A 23,321-nucleotide genomic window follows, 5' to 3' on the forward strand; every position below is an offset into this window, starting at 1 on the left:
CACGGCGATCGGAAAATCTAAACCAACCCAAAAAACCTGAAATCCCCAGATATACTAGTCTAGAACCTTAGTTAGGTCTAAAACCACCAAAAAACACCCCTAAGCTACCTAAAACTGTCTTGACTTTTCGACTCCCCCACACTCCGGCGACGCCTCCGACGATCTAGATAACTCCGATCTACTTTGCTTTTTATTTTTTCGTATTTTTACTGCAAAATGACTTTGGGTTGTTGTTTTTTATTCAGTAAAAAATACCCTATATTTACTGTTCGAAACATAAAAAACCTCATGCATGTTATTACCCCCGTATTTTTTTAAAGAAAACCAAATCTAAATGTTGGCTTAAAAACTACAAAATGGCCTTCCTTTTTTATTATTTAAAGAGATTCGAAACTGGAAAAAAACAAAGCCACTGTTCGAATTGAAAAAATAAAATAAAAACCTTGAATGGTTCAATTTATTATTTTTGGAATATGAAAATCACCAGAGAGTTTTACATGATTTTGGTTGGGGTTTTATACCCATTTACAAGAAAAAATGAAATCATAATTTCTTGTCTCTTGCTTGTTGTCTTCTGCAGGAGTTGGAGTGCTGGTGGAAGTGGCGTGCATGGAGTGGATTTGATGGGATTGGGGCAGAAAATGGTGGCATTTGGTTGGGGGAGTGGGCAGCTACCTAGGGCTAGGTTTAGATCGGTTTGGTCTAATTTGGGCCCCGGGTCGGGTATTTCAGGTTGGGTTAGGTTTTGGGTTTTGGGTCTTGTTTTGGGTATGGGTCTTAAGGCCCGATTGTGTTTTGTATGGGGTCTGGTTTTATTATTTTTTTGGTTTGGGCTTGAGGCCCGGTTGTAAAAAAATGGCGATCACAACTGCCCCTATTTACTCATTGATGTGAAATAGGAATGAAGCAAAGATAATAAAGCGCCATTTTTTGGCTCAATCTCTGTTCTTCAAGTTGCGAGTTCTTCTCATCATGATCTTTCTTCTAGAAATGCTAGTCCCTCGAGTGAGGTGTCGTTGATTTGAAATCTCGTGAATCAAGCAAAGGAAATGTTAATCCCTCAAGTGAGGTATCGCTGATTCAAAATGTTGTGAATCTAGCAAAGGTTGAACAAGTTCTTCTCATTATGAATTCTCTACTGGAAATGTTGGTACCTCATGTGAGGCGTTGTTGATTCGACATGATGTGAATCGAGCAAAGGTTGAACAAGTTCTTCATTACAAATTTCTTCTCCATTGGAAATGTTGATTCGTTTATCTTCTCTTTGAGGAGTTTTAAACTTTTTCTGATATCCATTTCTTTCAATGACGAAAAATATGAACTAATTCTTAGCTGAGATCATCTTCTTCTTCATGCAGTCGTGAAAAAAATCTTCTCTAACTTTTTGAATTCCTGTCAAATATTCAACATTTGTTAGGAAAATAAATAAATGAATGAAATGAAATTTGTTTGAAGATGAAATGTCTCAAGTGATGAGAAGTTTGTTTTAAGAAAAACAATCTCAAGTGAGATAAACTTCTTGTTTCAAGTGAAACAATTTCAAATTTTATATTTCAAGGGAAACTTTCTTAAGCGATATGAAATTTGTTTTAAGAAAAACAATCTCAAGTGAGATAAACTTCTTATTTCATGTGAAACAATTTCAAATTTTATATTTCAAGGGAAACTTTCTCAAGCGAGATGAAATTTTTTTTAAGAAAAATAATCTTGAGTGAAATGAAATTTCTTGTTTTGAATAAAAAATTGTCTCAAGCGAGACAAAGTTTGTTTTAAGAAAAACAATCTCAAGCGAGATAAATTTTATGTTTTGAGCGAAAATTATCTCAAGCGAGACGAAATTTGTTTTAAGAAAAACAATCTCAGGTGAGATAAAATTTATGTTTCGAGTGAAACTATCTCAAGCGAGACGAAATTTGTTTTAAGAAAAACAATCTCAAGTGAGATAAAATTTCTGTTTTGAGTGAAACTATCTTAAGCGAGATAAAATTTATGAATCTTGTTTTAAGAAAAACAATCTCATGTGAGATAAATTTTCTGTTTGGAGTGAAACTATCTCAAGCGAGATGAAATTTTTTCTTCGAGTGAAACTATCTCAAGCGAGATGAATCTTGTTTTAAGAAAAATAATCTTAAGTGAGATAAATTTTCTGTTAAGTGAAACTATCTCAAGCGAGATAAAATTTTTGCTTCGAGTGAAACTATCTCAAACGAGATGAATCTTGTTTTAAGAAAAACAATCTCAAGTGAGATAAATTTTTGTTTCAAGTGAAAACTGTCTCAAGCGAGATGAAGTTTGTTTTTAAGAAATACTATCTCAAGTGAGATAAAATTTCTGTTTCGAGTGAAAATTGTCTTAAGCGAGATAAAATTTGTTTTAAGAAAAACAATCTCAAGCGAGATGAATTTTCTGTTTCGAGTGAAAATTGTCTTAAGTGAGACAAAATTTGTTTTAAGAAAAACAATCTCAAGTGAGATAAAATTTCTGTTTCAATTGAAAATTATCTCAAGCGAGAAGATTTTTTTAAGAAAAACAATCTCAAGTGATATAACATTTCTTGTTTCAAGTGAAACTATCTCAAGCGAGATGAAACTTGTTTTAAGAAAAGCAATCTCAAGTGAGATAAAATTTTGTATTAAATGAGACGGAATTTGTTTTAAGAAAAACAATCTCAAGTGAGATAATTTTTCTTGTTTTGAGTGAAACTATCTCAAGCGAGATGAAACTTGTTTTAAGAAAAACAATCTCAAGTGTTATAAAATTTTGTATTAAATGAGACTGTCTCAAGCGAGACATTTTTTGTTTGAAATGTTGAATATGAAGATGATTGCTCCTTCTCGCAGAAGACGTCTTGTTGTCTTTTAATCTCATTCTTTCCTGAAAGATTTGTAAAAATATATATATCTGAATGTAACTATCTTGAATGTCTTAATGAGAAGAGAAAATATCCTTGAGAAAGACAGGATTTCAAGAGAAATTTTAATGGTACCCTCGTGAGAGGGAAAATTAAAGTTTTTTATTTTACATGATGATGGATGTTTGATGCAAAGATGCAAAATCATGTATGTGTAATGCATGTTTTTCTTGATTAATAGCAATGAAGAGCTGCTAAAGTAATCTTGGTTCTCTTCTTGATCTGTTCGTCTTCATTCTCCCCCCACACCAAGGTGTACCATTGCATTTCTTTGCAAAAATTTTCTTTTCTTTCTCCCTAACATTCAAATTCTTTGCCCCAATTTCTAATTTGAATTTCTAAATCTGAGGGACCTCTGTCAATTTCCAAGATACACTCCTAGAGAGATTGTCTTGTCTAAAAATATTTTATTTTTATTTTTCAAAAATATGAAAAGTCTGTTGAAGATAAGAAACCATGCCTTCTTTTAGGCTCATAATTAAAGCAAATTACAAAGCATGAGTTCACTAAATATCAAAAGAATCAATAGCACTTTTAATATTTTCAAAGTTCTAGCTCTTTTAATATTTTCAAAGTTCTAGCTCTTTGACAAGTGCAAAATAGATGGGTTGGTTTCAGGCTAGCTCCTTAAAGTTTCTAAGATTTCAGTCATCAAATATGTCCTTTCTTTTTCGGTCATTGTGAACCTTACGATATGCCCATCTCTTTTGTCTTGGCATTTTAATCATATGCGGACAAAATGACGCAACTAGCATAATCAATTACTAGACTTCTTGAACACTTCTATTTCTGTAACATCCCAAAAACCGGATTAGTGACTAAAATGAAAGTTTTTGAAATTTGGTTATCAATTCAGGAAAAATTAAAAAGTTCAAGGACTTAAATGTGAATATATTAGTATTGGATTAAATAGTAATTATGGAAGGAGTGAAGGGAATTATGGTAATTTAATCTTAAAAGATATTTTATCTTTTTTAATAGGAGATAAACACGTGAAATTTGGGGATTTATCCAGAACCTTTCTTCTTGCTTTCTTCTTCTTACCATTTGCTCCAGCTCCAAAGGTGAGTTTAAATTTAGATGTTTAATTCTTGGATTTTTAAGTTTTGTTTTATTCTTTGGGTGTTATATAAGCTTAATGAAAGCTTATATAAGCTTAAAACATCAAGAAGAGAGAATTAGAAAGGAAATTGTATTAAGGGTGTAGAAATGAACTATTTGTATGAAGAGGTTTTTGAAGTTCTATTAATTAATTTGAATTTTCATTAGAAGGATTAAGAAGTTTAAAACATTAGAAATGAATTTAGAAAACATGGAAAGTTTGGTAAAATTCTTAAATTTAAGAGTTATAGTGAGTTATGAAAGATGATGGGGGTGTTATAGTGATCTATGATGGTTTAAGTATGAGTATATGAGTTTTAAAGGATGAAGAGAGCCAAATAAGTAGAGTTTGGGGTAAAGTGTTGGAATTTTTGGGTTTAAGGAATGAATTCTAGGTTGGTAGTATCAGTACTGGTTGAGTAGGTACCGATACTGCAAGGCAAATTATGAGAAATTTATGTATGGGGTATCGATACTGCATGAACAGTATCGATACCATAAGGAAAAAGTGTAAGAAATCTTCATGAAGTATCGTGTTAGGTATGGTTCATAAATATACCGGTAAAGGAAAGTCTCGTAGAGGGGGTTACGATTATGTGGGTTGGGGGTACGGGGGCTGTAGTCTCACGGTATGGTACATGTTTATTTTTGTAAATTTGTACCAGGGTTTATTTATTATAAAAGGAGATGTAACCTAAACCTATTAGACATTGAATTGAATAAAAATTCTAGCGCCGTCTAAGGCACCGAGGACGTAAGCACATTGTTGAACCTCGTTAAAATTCTTGTGTTCTTTCTATTTTCTCTACCCAATTATTTAACAAGTGGTATCAGATGTCAGGAGCCAAATTCGAAGTTACAAAATTTAATGGGAAGGGTAACTTTGGATTATGGCAAACAAGGGTGAAGGATTTGTTGGCACAGCAAGGGATCTTGAAGGCTTTGCGACCTACAAAGTCGGCGTCGATGGAGGAGAAAGATTGGGAGGAATTGTAGCAGCGAGCGGCAAAAACCATACGATTATACTTGGCGAACGAGGTCATGTATCACGTCATGCATCTGTCGTCTCCAGATGAAATTTGGAAGAAGTTGGAAAGTCAGTTTATGTCCAAATCCTTAATGGCTAAACTCTATCTAAAGTTGCGGCTGTATGGGTTGAAGATACAGGATGATCATGATTTGGTACAACACGTGAATGTCTTCAATCAAATCGTTTCTGATTTGGCTCGACTTGATTTTAAAATTGAAGACAAAGACAAAGCGATGATTCTGTTGTGTTCGTTGTCTCCCTCTTACGAACACATGGTGACTACTCTTACATATGGGAAAGAGACTATCAAAGTTAAGGAGATTGATGCAGCCTTGTTGGCTCACAACCAACGGAAGCAGAATGCAAGGGAAAACTCTCAAGCTGATAGCTTATATGTAAAGGTTAATCAAGACCGTGGACGGAAGCCAGAGAAGGCAGGGTCTGGGAAGCGGAATTTCAGATCAAAATCTAGGGATAAGAAGACAATCCACTGTTACAAGTGCAAAGAGGCGGGACATATGAAGCGAGACTGTCCGAAGTTGAAAAAATAGACTGGTAAGAAGCGTGATAATTCATCCAAGTTTGTGAATATGGTCGAGGATGACAATTTTGATTGCAGTGAGGGTGATATGCTCTCTAGTTCAATGACTCAATTGACAGATGCTTGGATTCTTGATTCTGGATGTTCTTATCACATCACGCCAAATAGGGAATGGTTTTCGACATACAGGTCAGTTAATTATGGTTTTGTCTATTTGGGTGATGATCGATGTTGCAATATTATTGGTATTGGTGATGTCAAAATTAAGATGTATGATGGTTCTGTTTGGACGTTGTGTGGTGTTTGACATATCCCAGATTTGAAGAAGAATTTGATTTCTCTGGGCAATTCGCACAAGAATGGTTTTATCCGTAAGGCTGATGAGGATAGGGAAACCATTCAGATTGTTAAAGGAGCTTTGACTATGATGAAAGGAAAGATGACTGCAGGAAATATTTATAGATTGTTAGGTAGTACCGTTGTAGGTGGAGTTCACTCTGTTGAGTCATGTGATGATACTACTAAACTGTGGCATATACATCTTGCTCATCTTAGTGAATGTGGTATGAATGAATTACATAAAATAAATCTGTTGCATGGTATTAAAAGCTATAAGCTCGATTTTTGCAAGTATTGTGTTCTCGGTAAACAGACTAAAGTTCATTTCAAGACTGGGAAGCACACAACTGAAGAGATTCTTGATTATGTGCATTCTGATGTATGGGGGCCTTCCACGACATCGTCTTTGGGTGGATCTAGGTATTATGTTACTTTTATTGACGATTTTTCATGGAAAGTTTGGGTGTATTTTTTGAAACAGAAGTTTGACGTTTTTGAGAAGTTCAAGCTGTGAAAGCTGAGGTAGAAAACCAAACAGGACAAAAAATCAAGTGTTTGCGGTCTGATAATGGTATGGAGTACAAAGATTCACATCTTCTAAACTTCTGTAAGGAGTATGGGATTAAGAGGCATTTTACAGTGTGTAAGACACCACAACAGAATGGTGTTGTGGAACGGATGAACAGGTCGTTGAATGAAAGAGCTAGATGTTTGCGGTTGAATACAGGGCTTTTCAAACACTTCTGGGATGAGGCTGTTAACATGGCATGTTATCTTATCAATAGATTGCCAAGGGCATCATTGACTGAGAAAGTTGTAGAAGAGGTATGGACTGGTCATGATGTTACTTTTAATCACTTACGGATTTTTGGTTGTCATGCTTTTGTGTATGTACCTGCTGATGAGAGATCCAAACTTGATGCAAAATCGAAGGAGTGCATTTTTCTGGGTTACAAGAAAGGTGTCAAAGGATTCAAGTTCTGGGATCCAGTTGCGAAGAAAATTGTGATCAGTAGAGATGTTGTTTTTGATGAACAACCCATGTTGCAATAGAAGAAAGACACGACAGTGGTAGATTTCGAGCAGTTTCCAGTTAAGAAAACATAAACTTATCAATTGACTTCTGGTGGTTCTGCTACAGTTGATTTGAAAGATTACAGTCTCGCCAGAGACAAGGTGAGATGGACGAATATAAAGCCTCCGAACAAATTGGGTTTTGAAGACTTGGTATATTTTGCACTTACCGTTAGCAGTGATGATTCGATTACTTTTCATGATTCTATTACTAGTCAGGAAAACGACAAGTGGATGGCTGCCATGGTTAAGGAGATGGAGTCTTTGAATCATAATCGTACATGGGAGTTAGTTCGCCTTCCTGAGGGTAAGAAGCATATTGGTTGCAAATGGGTGTATAAGAAGAAACCAGAAGTAACAAAAAAGAGGGGAGAAGTTCAAGGCTCGTTTGGTAGCAAAAGGTTTTTCACAACAGAAAGGAGTTGATTATGATGAAATGTTTTCTCCTGTGGTCAGGCACACTTCAATCCGAGCAGTACTTGTATTGGTGGCTAGTTGGGTTTTGCATTTAGAGCAGATGGATGTTAAAACTTCTTTTTTGCATGGTGATTTAGAGGAGTAGATTTACATACAGCAGCCTGAAGGTTTCACTCAACCTGAAAATGGGCATTTAGTTTGCAGATTGAAGAAATATTTATACGGGTTGAAACAGTCTCCATGATAATGGTACAAATGGTTTGACTCTTATATGATCAAGATTGGCTACAAGCAATGTGAGTATGATTGTTATGTTTATATTAAAAGCCTTGATATTGGTTTTTTTATTTTTCTGTTACTGTATGTTGATGATATGTTAATTGCTGCGAAGAACATGGATGATGTTATCATTTTGAAAACTTTATTGAGTCAGGAATTTGATATTAAAGATTTAGGTGCTGCAAAGAAAATTCTTGGAATGAAAATTTGCAGGGATAGAGACTCTAGGAAACTGTGGCTATCTCAACGGGGTTATGTTGAGAAAATGCTAGAAAGGTTTGCGATGAGCAGCGCTAAACCAGTGAGCACTCCATTGGCGAATCACTTTAAGCTCTCATCAGAACAGTGCCCTAAGACAGATAAGGAAGCTGAAGATATGGAAAAGGTTTCGTATTCTAATGATGTTGGCTACTTGATGTATGCAATGGTATATACTCGCCCTGATTTAGCTCATGCAGTTAGTCAAGTTTGTAAGTACATGTCTAAACCTGGTAAGCAACATTGGGAAGCAGTCAAGTGGATCTTTAGGTACTTAAAGGGTACTGTGGGACATGGAATTGGTTTTGGTAGTCAGCGGGATAATCATTTGGTTGTAGGATATGTGGATTTAGACTATGCGGGTGACTTAGATAATAGAAGATCTACGACAGGGTATGTCTTTACTCTTGGTGGAGGGCCTATTTGTTGGAAGTATACTATTCAATCTGTTGTGGCATTATCTAAAACTGAACCTGAATACATGGTAGCGACTGAAGCTTCAAAATATGCTTTATGGCTTACTGGTTTAGTGAAGGAGTTGGGTGTTCAACAAGGTGGAGTTCAGTTGCTTTGTGACAATCAAAGTACTATTCACTTGGCTAAGAATCAGGTATATCGTGCTAGAACCAAGCATATTGATGTAAGGTTTCACAAGATCAGAGAGTTGGTTGCATCTGGAGAGATTTTGTTTCAGAAGGTACATACTGATGAGAATGCCGCTGATATGTTCACCAAGCCAGTTACGACAGACAAGTTCATGCATTACTTGGACTTGTTGAATGTTTCGAGTTATTAAATAAGTAAGGTAACCCAACCCACATTGAATGTTTCCTAAGGGGCAAGATATTCACCAAGGTGGAGATTTGTAAGGTATGGCTCATAAATATACCGGTAAAGGAAAGTCTCGTATAGGGGGTAATGATTATGTACGTTGGGGTTACGGGGGCTGCGGCCCCGCGGTATGGTACATGGTTATTTTTTTAAAATTTGTACCAGGGTTTATTTATTATAAAAGGATATGTAACCTAAACCAATGAGACATTGAATTGAATAAAAATTCTAGCGCCGTCTAAGGCACCAAGGATGTAAGAACATTGTTGAACCTCGTTAAAATTCTTGTGTTCTTTTTGTTTTCTTTACTCGATTATTCAATATATCAGTACCGAAGTGATAGTATCAATACTAGGAGTATCAATACCATTGTGGAGGGTATCGATACCAGGAAACATCGAAGAAAATTTTGGTATCGATACCAGGGTGGGGTATCGGTACCCTAGCATAGAAGTATCGTTATTGTGTTGGGAGTAACGACACTACTTAAGATGGAAATTGGAAATTAGTGTGTTATTTAGTTTGATTTTATATGAATCTTTTCAAGTAATTCAATTTTGATATTCATTGGATTATATTCGTGTAGATATCGATCAAAAGCAAAGTTCGGATAGGCCATCAGAGTAAGAATTACGAGGAGGAAGCAAGGGTTTGGAATTGTCAATTGAGACCAATGTGAGTACATGATATTAGGTGTAAGATATGCTATGGAATTAAGACTTGCGATGAGTCTAATTCTGATATTAGATTACATGAGTACAAGAATACAAGCAAGTAGGACATATGAATGTAAGTGTATGTATTATAAGTTATTGCATAAATTACATGATATACTATGTATGTTAAATGAGTTATGTGAATGCTTGTTGGTATGATAACTTATGTTAAATGATATAATTGAATTATGTGATTATGTGAGAAAGGATATGAACTATATGAGAACTTGTATATGATTATGGGTTATTTGATAAGACGTTATGTGATTAAATGATCAAGAGATATAAGCCATGTGATATGTGACATGTGAATCATATGGAAATGATCTACGTGTAAGTGAACTATATGACTATGTGAAAGTGTGATAACACAAATAATAATGCCCATGTTATGTGTTATGAGAGCCAGGGGTATAGTTGGCATGCCAAGAGTCGAGGGTTCTATGTGGTCATTCGGAACATAAATGTAATCATTTGGAACATATATGCAGTACTTCGGTACACTTATTTGGTCCATTGTAATATATATATGGTTTTTAAGGAGTGGTCCTTCGGGACAAATTCTATGTACCCCTAATGGGAATTATACGAGTTATGGTTACATCATATGTGCACAACCTCTATGTACTCACATACATTAAGCTCTCAAAAGTATACATGTGCTTTAAAGAGAATAAATAAATAAACTTGGTATGATGCTATGGGTGCTCTTTATGAAATGATCTAAGTGTTTTATGATGTGTATAGAAATGATAAGTACATGTTCATATGATAAAAAGAATTATTGATAATAAGATAATTAATGTTTCACATGCTAATGATTATCTATGTATGTATGTAAGCATTGTGTTGCCTGATGTGTACATGCACTTGTTAAGTAGTTATAGTTATATTAGTCATTTATATGTCTCACTAAGTTCGTGACTTAACGTGTGAGTGTTTCACATGTAGGATCCTAGAGGTTTCGCATAGAGGATTAGTAGAGCAGACATAGTAACTTCTGCAAAGATCAGATCAGAAGACTTAGTAGTAGGTTTTCTTGTTGTATTATATTGTTGGCATGTATTTAAAGAATTAAATGGTAAAAGCTCTGATCTGTTTTGTGAAATTTTAAGTAATATATGTAAATTATTTTGTATGCTTAAATTATATATATATGAATTTCCCTCTATTATTTTTTTATAAATGGTTTGAAAGGTTGATGTGACATCTCAAACTCATATTCGGGTCAGATACTGGTTGGGGTGTTATATTTAATGGTATCAGAGCTAAGGTTTAGCCTATTCTAAGCTTAAACTGAAGTAAAAAGGTGTTTTAAGAGTATACATGCTAACAAAAAGTGAAAGTTTCTGTTCTGATAGAGTCATGAGTATGTTGTCTTCTAATAAAGTTATATGGTTATGTATTAGATGTCTGATCGTGAGAGTCCTCGAAGTGAAATGAGAAGTAATAGACTTGAAGGTAGTAGCAATTCACCTGCCCTAGCGGGGCAGGGTGAAGAGCGAACACCTCCAATAGTACTAGTGAGAGATCAATGATTGTTTTTTGGGAAGTTAAATGCTATTTTGTCGCATTTTCAACCTCCTACTCCCTTAGCTCCTCGAATGAATATAGATAAGGAATTGAAAGGTTTAGGAGCACCCGAGTTCAAAGGTGAAGCTGAGGAAGATTTTTTTGCTGTGGATATTTGGTTGAACAATGTTAAGATAATGTTTGATGGACTCCACTATTCTGACATGGAGAAATTGGATGGAATAGTTTCACTGTTGAGGGGTCAAGCTAGAATATGGTGAACAAATGTCACCATGAGATTGAGAAGTGATCAAGTGACATGGTTATTTTTTATGGAAGAATTCAAGCGTAAGTATATTGGTGAACGGTTTATTAGACATATGAAGCAAGAATTTATGAATTTGAAGCAAGGGAATTATACAGTGTATGAATATGAATGTGAGTTTAATAAGTTAAGTCATTTTGCTGTTGAGCTTATCCCGATCAAAAAGGATATATGTGATTGGTTTGTGGAGGGCTTGTGCCCTAGGCTAAAAGAGTTGATGTTAGTCTTGAATTTTCATCGTGTCAAGAGGTGGTCAATCGAGCTAAAGCTCTAGAAAGAGCTCAGAATGAGAGATTTAAAGAGAAGAAAGTTCAGAAGTCTAAGAGATTTGGTACTTCGTCGAGTTTATCGCCATCAAAGAAAAGTAGAGATTTGGATTCTCAAACTAAGGATATGTTTGAATCAGTTACTTCTTCGGCTAAAAGATCAAATCTAAGTCAATCCAGGCAATGTTCATATTATGGAAAGAATCATACAGGAGTATGTGGTGATTAATGAGAAATATGTTTTAAATGTGGTGATGTTGGACATTTTATTCGAGACTGTCATTTCTTGATTAATTAGACTGTACAGAGAGAGAGAAATCTATTTAGGTATCTCATAGAAATAGAGGTAGAGGTCGTGGAAGAAATCAGTCTGAGGCATCCACTCAACAGGAAATGCATCCAACTGCACTAGTTTATAATTTAAGGAGCGATGAAGATTTTGAGGATCCAGAGATTATGGCAGGTAAATTTCAATAATGTGGTAAAGTAGTTTTGGTTTTAATAGATTTGGGATCAACATAATTATATGTTAGAGGTAATTAGAAAAAGGAAGGTATATGAGTATAAGGATAGTAGTAAGAGTAATCTAAGATTTGTTGAGTATTATATAAAGGATTATTCTATCTCGTTGTGAAGTGAAAATTCATGGACTTAAATATGAATATATTAATATTCAATTAAATAGTAATTATAGAAGGAGTGAAGGGCAATATAGTAATTTCATCTTAAAAGATATTTTATCTCCTTTAATAGGAGATAAACACATGAAATTTGGGGATTTATCCAGAACCTTTCTTCTTGCTTTCTTCTTCTTCCTGTTTGCTCCAGCTCCAAAGGTGAGTTTAAATTTAGATGTTTAATTCTTGGATTTTTTAAGTTAGGTTTTAGTCTTTGGGTGTTATATAAGCTTAAGGAAAGCTTATATAAGCTTAAAACATCAAGAAGATAGAATTAGAAAGGAAATTATAATAAGGGTGTAGAAATGAATTATTTGTATGAAGATGTTTTTGAAGTTCTATTAATGAATTTGATTTTTTATTAGAAGGATTAAGAAGTTTAATGCACTAGAAATAAATTTAGAAAACATGGACAGTTTGGTAAAATTCTTAAATCCAAGAGTTATAGTGAGTTATGAAAGATGATGGGGTGTTATAGTGATCTATGATGGTTTAAGTATGAGTAGATGAGTTTTAAAGCATGAAGAGAGCCAAATAAGTAGAGTTTGGGGTAAAGTGTTGGAATTTTTGGGTTTAAGGAATGAATTCTGGGTTGGTAGTATCGGTACTGGTTGAGTAGAAACTGATACTACAAGGCAAATTATGAGAAATTTATGCATGGGGTATCGGTACTGCATGAACAATATCGATACCATAAGGAAAAAGAGTAAGAAATCTTCATGAAGTATCGGTACTGAAGTGATAGTATCGATACTAGGAGTATTGATACCATTGTGGAGGGTATCGATACCAAGAAACATCGAAGCAAATTTTAATATCGATACTAGGGTGGGGTATCGGTATCCTAGCATAGAAATATCGGTACTGTGTTGGGAGTATCGATACTACTTAAATTGGAAAGTGGAAATTAGTCTGTTATTTAGTTTGATTTGATATGAATCTTGTCAAGTAATTCAATTTTGATATTCATTGGATTATATTCGTGTAGATATCGATCGAAAGCAAAGTTTGGATAGGCCGTGAGAGTAAGAATTACGAGAATGAAGCAAGAGTTTGGAATTGTCAATTGAGACCAAGGTGTGTACATGATATTAGGTGTAAGATATGCTATGGAATCAAGACTTGCGATGAGTCTAATTCTGATATTAGATTACATGAGTACAAGAATACAAGCATGTAGGGCATATGAATATAAGTGCATGTATTATAAGTTATTGCATAAATTACATGATATACTATGTATGTTAAATGAGTTATGTGAATGCTTGTTGGTATGATAACTTATATGATATAATTGAATTATGTAATTGTGTGAGAAAGGATATGAACTATATGAGAACATGTATATGATTATGAGTTATATGATAAGATGTTATGTGATTAAATGATCAAGAGATATAAGCCATTTGATATGTGACATGTGAATCATATGGAAATGATCTAGTGTAAGTGAACTATGTGATTATGTTAATATGTGATAACATAAATAATAATGCCCATGTTTTGTGTTATGAGAGCTAGGGGTATAGTTGGCATACCAAGAGTCGAGGGTTCTATGTAGTCCTTCGAGACATATATGTAATCCTTTGGAACATATATACGATACTTCGATACACTTGTTTGGTCCATTGGAATATGTATATAGTTCTTAAGGAGTGGTCCTTTGGGACAAAGTGGTCATTTGGGACAAATTCTAAGTGCCCCTAGTGGGAATTATACGAGCTGTGGTGACAGCATATGTGCACAACCTCTATGTACTCACATACCCTAAGTTCTCAGAAGTATACATGGGCTTTAAAGAGAATAAATAAATAAACTTGGTATGATGCTATGGGTGCTCTTTTTGAAATGATCTAAGTGTTTTATGATTTGTATAGAAATGATAAGTACATGTTCATATGATAAAAGAATTAATGATAATAATATAATTAATGTTTCGCATGCTAATGATTATCTATGTATGTATGTAAGCATTATGTTGCCTGATGTGTACATGCACTTGTTAAGTAGTTATAGTTATATTAATCATTTATATGTCTCACTAAGTCTGTGACTTAGCGTGTGAGTATTTCACACGTAGGATCCGAGAAGTTTTGCAGAGAGGATTAGCAGAGGAGACAACATAACTTCTACAAAGATCAGATAAGAAGAATTAATAGTAGGTTTTCTTGTTGTATGATATTGTTGGCATGTATTTAATGAATTAAATGGTAAAAGCTCTGATCAACTTTGTGAAATTTTAAGTAATATATCTAAATTATTTCTTATGCTTAAATTATATATATGAATTTCCCTCTATTATTTTTTTATAAATGGTTTGAAAGGTTGATGTGACATCTCAAACTCGTATTCAGGTCGGATACGGGTTGGGGGTGTTACAATTTTGGTTCTCTGAAATATTTCATTTGTATAGACTTCCTTTAGCAGAGGTAGTGCAAGAACATCAGTCTAAAAATAGAATTAATGCGTGCTTGTGTGAGGTTGACTATAACAGGCGTTCCTCAACTCTCTTAGACCATTTTACTGAAACTCGTTCTTAGATAAACTTGACTTAATTTGCAATTGTTTGGCTAGTTGGGTTCAATTTTATTGTATATTATAATCGCCTTCATTGGTATAGCTGAAGGGTTCATCTCATCACAAAGTCTTCGACTTGACAATGTAGTGGAGTAAACACCCAACTGCCGAGTATCCGAGCAATGTCATGGTTTGAATGCAATATATTCATAAAGTCAGGGATTTTGAGTTTCCTCTATAACCAATTGCTTTAGTGGATAGTTCAGCTTTATTGTATAATCTATAGTAATAAAAAAAAATTTATTAACCTTTTGAGTATTCAGATTTATAAATTCTTAAGCTCATCGAGAAGAACCAGTTATAATCTATGTGTTCTTGATGGTCAAAAAAATCTCACATTTAGAGTTATGTTCCCAAACAACTGACCTAAACTAAATTCGTCTACTCCTCCATTCCATTTATGAAGATTAGTATCATCACTGAACGTCCTCAACAGAAGTGTAATGTAGGCAGTTTTGCAATGTCATACACAAGATATGCCCCCTATTTTCTGCTCCTATTCATTCCTGAATGCCAAGCCTCTTGATTATTTCCCCATGAGAGGAGAATGCTATATTGGTCCCTGCAAGAGAAAGGTATGGTGTTCGAATGTATCATCTGGGGTAAGGTCAAGGGTCTTTGTTTTATCAATTTTCAATCTTGTCATTTTGTCAAAGATCTATAACTCTGATTTTTTGAAAGAGATTTTAATCCAGTGGATACTTAAAGAATTTCGAGTTTGAAAATTACTCATTGCTCATAACCTTAGAAGGTAGCATTTTATTTAATATGTTCGATTGTCAAGTGACTTACAATCCTTTTAATAAAAAGAGAAAGAAAAAAATCAAACAAGAAAATATGCGAGTGCATCAAAAGTTCCTAGTGGTTGCAATGATTTTTCTCGGTTTGCATCAGAATGCCCATCATTCATTGAATGTCCATGCCTCTGAATCAATTAAATTTTGAACCTTGCGCTTCAATGCCCCACAATTCGTAGTAGTATGCCCTGAGCTTCCCATGTGGTAGCTACATATTGCATTAACATCATACCCTTCAGGAAATGGGGGGTTCTTTGGTTTAGACTGAACTGGAGTCACGAGGTTCTTCTCAACTAGTAATGGAAGTAGTTCTTCATATGCCATTGGAATTTCACTAATAGGAGTCTTCTTTTGGGTCATTCTATAAGGTTTGGCCCCATGATTAGCTGAATAAGACCTCACTGTATAATATCAGCTTCTTTCTTGACATCAATACTATCAAAACCTCTTATCTTGCCATTCTTGATAGCTGCTTCGATCATTTCTCCACACACGAAAATGTCAGAGAAATTCTTGGTGACAACCCCTATCATGTGATTAATATGTAGAGATTTTAATGTATTGATGAACATAGTAGCAAACTCCCTTTCAGTAACTGGTGGATGAGCCTGAGAAGCAACGTCCCTCCATCGCTGCGAATATTGTCGAACACTCTCGTTGTGCTCCATCTCCATGCTTTCTAACATTGTAACACCCCTCTCACGTATACCCTTTCGTACACGAGATATGGATGTCACATCACTTTAATAAAAAAGATTTATCATTTGAAAATCGATAAAATTTTTCTTCAATTTGATTAACCATAAAATAGAATATTTTTGAAAGCAATATACTCAAATATTCACTTAATTACATTACAAAATGATTACCATAGTTTAATTACATGCCAACTAAGTTCTTAAATTGAATAAAATCGTCCTACCATTACTGATGAGAGTCAACCTTAACTAATGATACCCACTGCTACTGTTGCACTTCTTACTCAATTTATCTCTATTTTTACCTACACGTGGAAACAACACACCATAAGTATTTACTTAGTGAGTTATAATATTATAAAATAACCTTTGTGTATACATAAGTAAGTTCTTTTTATTTAATTTGTACTAAATCATATATTTTTAAGGATTCTATGATCCTCCTCATCTAAATTGTATTCCATTCACAATTATCTTAAGTATTTTAGTATGCCTAGCATACCTATCTTCCTCTATATTTTTTCTCCATTTATCTCTTTAGTCCTAAACCTTTATTTTCATTGATAGCATCCAATCATTCTTATAATACACCATTATACCATTTCCACTATGATGTCCTTTCATGCTTTTATACACTATTATAGATTTCATTTATGGCATTCTTCCATACCAATTATGCGTGGTTATACATTATATATATATATATATATTATCCCGTCATATCACTTATGCCCCACTCATATCACAATACATTAAAATTCCTTTATTCTCATACTCAACAATGTTTAACCCTTTATCTAACTGGCATAATTGACACCTTTCTGCCAATTGCACAAATAGATCATTATTCTTTTACTCAATAGTACTTAACCGTTCATATAACTAGCATAATTGACACTTTTATGTCAATTGCACAGATAGACCATCACATCTTTTATTTTTAAATAGTTTCTATTCTAATACTTATGTCTAATATTAATTAACTCTCTTTTAATTTATTAAAACCTTATACTTCGCACCCTTAGTGCTCACATAATAATTTACCAACTTCTTATTTCTGTTCATTTATTAAGATGCACATGTAGTGCTTATACTGTTATCCCTCAACTATTTCTATAATCTATGTGGTTGGCTACCCATTACCAATATAAAGATCCATTTCCTTATTATGTATTTCTTATGTGTATACCCTTATGTTTCCCATACGAAAATTGATACACATAGTATGAATTTCTTGTCCTTTAGCACCCAAAATGTCCAATACAGAAATTCATACACTTAGTATGAATTTCTTATCATGTTAGCACACGAAGTGCCCTTTCAGGAAATTCATACACTTAGTATAATTTCCTTATCATTTTAGCATACGAAACGCCCTATCTGAAATTCATACACTTAGTATGATTTCTTAACATTTTAGTGTACGAAACACCCAATCTGAAATTCATACACTTAGTATGATTTCTTAACATTTTAGCGTACGAAACGCCCTATCTGAAATTCATACACTTAGTATGATTTATTAACATTTTAGCGTACGAAACGCCCTATCTGAAATTCATACACTTAGTATGATTTCTTAACATTTTAGTGTACAAAACGCCCTATCTAAAATTCATACACTTAGTATGATTTCTTAACATTTTAGCTACGAAACACCCTATCTGAAATTCATACACTTAGTATGATTTCTTAACATTTTAGCGTACGAAATGCCCTATCTGAAATTCATACACTTAGTATTATTTCTTATATTTTGCTCACTTAGTGCCCTTTGGAAATCACCAATTTACATTAATAAGTCATACAAATAGGTCTATCGTAACATATACGTACATATTTAAATGTACTCACCTGGCTCGCCTTGCTTAGATATCAAAAATGAGAAGATAATTATTCCGGAACTTGGCCCTTGCCTTTTGACTTACTCAACCCAGTAGCTTACTTTCGATCTATTCCACATTCATTAAACACATGCATAATATCAATTTTTAGTAGGTTTCCTAACAATTATAACTTAACATTAATCAAAATATTTATTATTAACTTTCTACCACATTATCAGCCCCAACTTAACATTTCTGGTCCTTCGGTATCGATACCCCTTCTATGGTATCGAAACTACCCTATTAGGGTATCCATACCCCCTTAATGTATCAATACCAAAATTAGCTTCGGTATAGCCTAGTATCGATACCCTCACCATGGTATCGATACCCCTATGCTATGGTACTGATTTCCCCTCTAGGTATCGATACCCAATTTAGATTCGATATTTTTACTGGTATCGATATCCTTACCATGGTATCGATACCCCATTGCTTGGATACCGGTACTGGTACTGGTTAAATCGATATTGATACCTCTAATATAATTTAGCGTAATTCTTGCCTAGGTTATCAGTACTGTTCTATGGGGTACCGATATCCCTGTCCATATTTTCCAGTTTTCAATTCGAAAATTACCTAAATGGGGTCAAATTTCTTTATATTTACCCCATTCAATACTATTAAACTCTTCTTTAACCATCTATACTAACATTCCTTCAATTAGTCTATTAAAACATCTAAAATATTCCAAGAACAATAAATTCTAAAAATCAAACCATTTTTCCTAATGTTTTATCAATCCAATCCAATGCTTCTAATCTCTTATAAACCTCTTTGACAAGTCAAATTTACCAATAAACATCCATAAACACTCCTATATTAACATCTCATTTAAAAACCCATTTTATAAAATCCCCTCCATTTCTTCCCTTTCTTAGCTTTAATCTCATTTAATGCTTCCTTAAGCTTCTATAATACTTATGGTTGTAAAAGAAACCCATAATCAACCAAAAAAACTAATAAATTGAAACATACCTTTGGGAGCTATAGAGGAAGCTTATCACGTGAAGGAAGAATAAGAGGAAAGAGTTTTTGGTTGATATCCACTTTCCCATTTTTCCCTTACCTTTTATGTTTTATAAAATAAAAATTTTAAATTTATTTTTCTTTAAAGGACTAAAATGCCCTCTAAACCATCCCTTGTTACAATTTAGTCTAATTCACTAATCCAAATCATTCTCATCTTTATCATTTAGTCTAATAAATCCTCCAAATTTTTAAATTCTTTCAATAAAGTCCTTAATTCAAAATTTGGAGTATTACAATTCTCCACTCCTTAAGAAAATTCGTCCTTGAATTTTAAAACTTTATGCTCTTACCACAGTACTTCAACTAAAGAAAATTGTTTTATTACTCGTTTCCTGGATTTCTCTAATCCAAATCTATATTGGTTCTTTTCCATAATTCAACTTTAATTGAATCCCCATTTCCCAAAGTAAGAACATACAATGTATTCGATTGGTCATTAATAAGCAATGACACATTAAAACATTATAGGTCTTGTCCATTTCAGGAGACAAAAGCTAACTGATAAAATCTATTAAGGTTCACTAATTCTCGAACTAAGTCCACACCACAATATTTCCTTTCAAAACAATGCTTTCAGGAAAACTTTATCACTTTCTTGCCACTCAACTACTTTTCTCTTTAAATCAGCATAAGACTTTTGTAATTAGCACCACTATAACATTGCTCACTATATAAGCAATGATATCAAATCTTTTAAAGTACTCGACTACGGCCGACTCTAAATCATGTGTAGATAATTCCTATTGTGAGTCTTTAACTTTATTGAGGCATATGTCACAACTTTACCTTTGTGCATAAGCACACTTCCTAAACCATTGATATATGCCTTAGTGAAAACTACATAATCTTTACCCAACTCAAGTTGTATAAATGTTGGTATTCCTGTTACAATCCTCTTTAGTATTTCAAAACTCTCTTGACCTTTTTTCATGATCCCAAAAAGAAATATTTTTCCTTAAAACTTGGTTAGCAGCAAAGCTAACGTTGAAAAGTTCTTCACTAACTTTAGATAGTAACCGACAAGCCCCGAATAAGTCCAATTTCAGGATCATTCTTTGGGGAAATTCTAATTTACTACAACATGAGTTTCTCTTAGAATCTACTCTTATACCTTATACTAAAACAACCTAGCAAATGAAAGTTGTCTCTGTTAACCAGAATTTCACGTTTGAATATTTTGGCAAATAAGTTCTTCTCTCGAAAAGTCTTATTTAACTTTCAAAATTTATGTATAACCACATAGATTTATCTTTCTTTTCGTTAATAACACATATACCTCCCCAGATAAAATTCTCGAGTTAATAAAACTTTGCTAAATCAACTCTTATAATTGAGTCTCTAATTCTCTTGACTCACTTAAGTCATTTAATACTAAATCATAGAAACATGTTCAATACCTTAATAATTATTAACCTTCAACTCTATCTTTCAATATGGAGGTAACTCAATAAATTTAGTTACTAAAACATCTATAAATTCCTAAATTTTTGTGAGATTATCAAACAATTCTACATTAATTATTTGAGTATCTATATCATTAACCATAAAAGCTATATATATATATATATATATATATTTCTGACATCATTTTCTTCACCATCATTATCAATATCACCTTGAGCGATGATTTTACTTTCTCACTAAAAACTAGAATTTCCATAATCTTTGCATCTTTCTGAAATAATCTTCTCTAAAGAGAACAACTTATTTCCAATATGATTTTAACTCATCAAATGATAGTTTCATCGGTTCACCAGAAATATAGCCCCTAGAATTTTTATCAATTATTTACTACTTGTCCAACTCATTTTACACCATGACCCACTAGGGTTTACTGTTATCATCTCACACGAGATTAAGTTGAATAGAATACTTTTACTTTAAAAACTTTCATTTCCTTATTGAGGAAATCCGTATATCTTTTCTAGATCCCTTTAAAATATTCTCGAATAGTTGAAACATCTTCTATTTCAACTATGAAAATCTAATTATCCACATCATTTACTAAATAGACTTGACAACTTTGTAGCAATAATTTCATAGCAGTTAATGCTAAAATTACAGTAACCAATTTGCTCTTAGAAAACTCATAATCAGTTGATCCACTAACAACTGCTCTTTCTATTAGCTTTTAACGGTCAATGTACTTACCGTTTATTCATTTCTGTTTACTCAATTTAACCATACTTTAAATACTTTAATGCTTCACTTAAGTATTTCTCAATTGAAAAAACGTCGTTAAACGCTGGGGCATTCATTCCACAGAATGGAGGAAAATCCCTAACAACTTTTACCCTTCTAAAACATTATACTGAAGTCATGCCTGATTCTCTTGGGTGATTTTAATCTCAATCATCTTTTCAATATTATCTACTTTTGTCCTTTGTTTCTGGCATATATTAGAATATATATAATAATAACACTCAAGTTAGTAAGGAGTGGCGTCTATCACACTCTAATTGACACCATATCAGTAACTTTGACAATCTTAGTGGCATGTAATCTTTTTCTCAGTTCAATTAAACTCGGTTTTGGCCGAGAATCGGCTAAACCTATAACTCTTATACCAATAAATGTAACACTCATCTCACGTGTACCCTTTCGTACACGAGATATGGATGTCACATCACTTTAATAAAAAAATTTATCATTTGAAAACCCGTAAAATTTTGTTTCAATTTGATTAACCATAAATATAATATTTTTGAAAGCAACATACTCAATTCTTCACTTAATTACATTACAAAATGATTACGACAGTTTAATTACATGCCAACTAAGTTCTTAAATTGAATAAGATTGTCCTACCGTTACTGATGAGAGTCAACCTTAAATAATGATACTCACTGTTACTGCTGCACTCCTTACTCAATTTATCTCCGTTTTTACCTACATATGGAAACAACACACCATAAGTATTTACTTAGTGAGACATAATATTATAAAATAACCTTTGTGTATACATAAGTATGTTCTTTTTATGTAATTTGTACTAAATCATATATTCCTTAAGGATTATATGATCCTCCTCATCTAAATTGTATTTCATTCATAATTATCTTAAGTATTTTAGTATGCCTAGCATACCTATCTTCCTCTATATTTTTCTTCTCCATTTATCTCTTTAGTTCTAAACCTTTATTTTCATTGATATCATCCTATCATACTTATAATACACCATTATACCATTTCCACTATGATATCCTTTTATGCTTTTATACACTATTATACATTTCATTTATGACATTCTTCCATACCAATTATGCATGGTTATACATTATATTTATATATATTATCCCTTCATATCACTTATGCCCCACTCATATCGCAATATATTAAAATTCCTTTATTCTCTTACTCAGCAATGTTTAACCCTTTATCTAACTGGCATAATTGACACCTTTCTGCCAATTGCACAGTTATACCATTATTCTTTTACTCAACAGTACTTAACTGTTCATCTAACTAGCATAATTGACACTTTTCTATCAATTGCATAGCTAGACCATCACATATTTTATTTTTAAATAGTTTATATTCTAATACTTACGTTTAATATCAATTAACTCTCTTTTAATTTATTATAAACCTTATACATTCGCACCCTTAGTGCTCACATGATAATTTACCAATTTCTTATTTCTGTTCATTTATTAAGATGTACATGTAGTGCTTATACCGTTATCCCTCAACCATTTCTATAATCTATGTGGTTGGCATACCCATTACCAATATAAAGATCCATTTCCTTATTATGTAGTTCTTATGTGTATACCCTTATGTTTCCCATACATAAATTCATACACATAGTATGAAATTCTTGTACTTTAGCACCCAAAATGTCCAATATAGAAATTCATACACTTAGTATGAGTTTCTTATCATGTTATCACATGAAGTGCCCTATATGGAAATTCATACAGTTAATATGATTTTCTTATCATTTTAGCGTACGAAACGCCCTATCTAAAATTCATACACTTAATATGATTTCTTAACATTTTAGTGTACGAAACGCTCTATCTAAAATTCATACACTTAGTATGATTTCTTA

The sequence above is a fragment of the Hibiscus syriacus genome, unplaced genomic scaffold (assembly GCF_006381635.1).
Source record: "Hibiscus syriacus cultivar Baekdansim isolate YM2019G1 unplaced genomic scaffold, ASM638163v2 tig00116971_pilon, whole genome shotgun sequence".
Classification (NCBI taxonomy): domain Eukaryota; kingdom Viridiplantae; phylum Streptophyta; class Magnoliopsida; order Malvales; family Malvaceae; genus Hibiscus; species Hibiscus syriacus.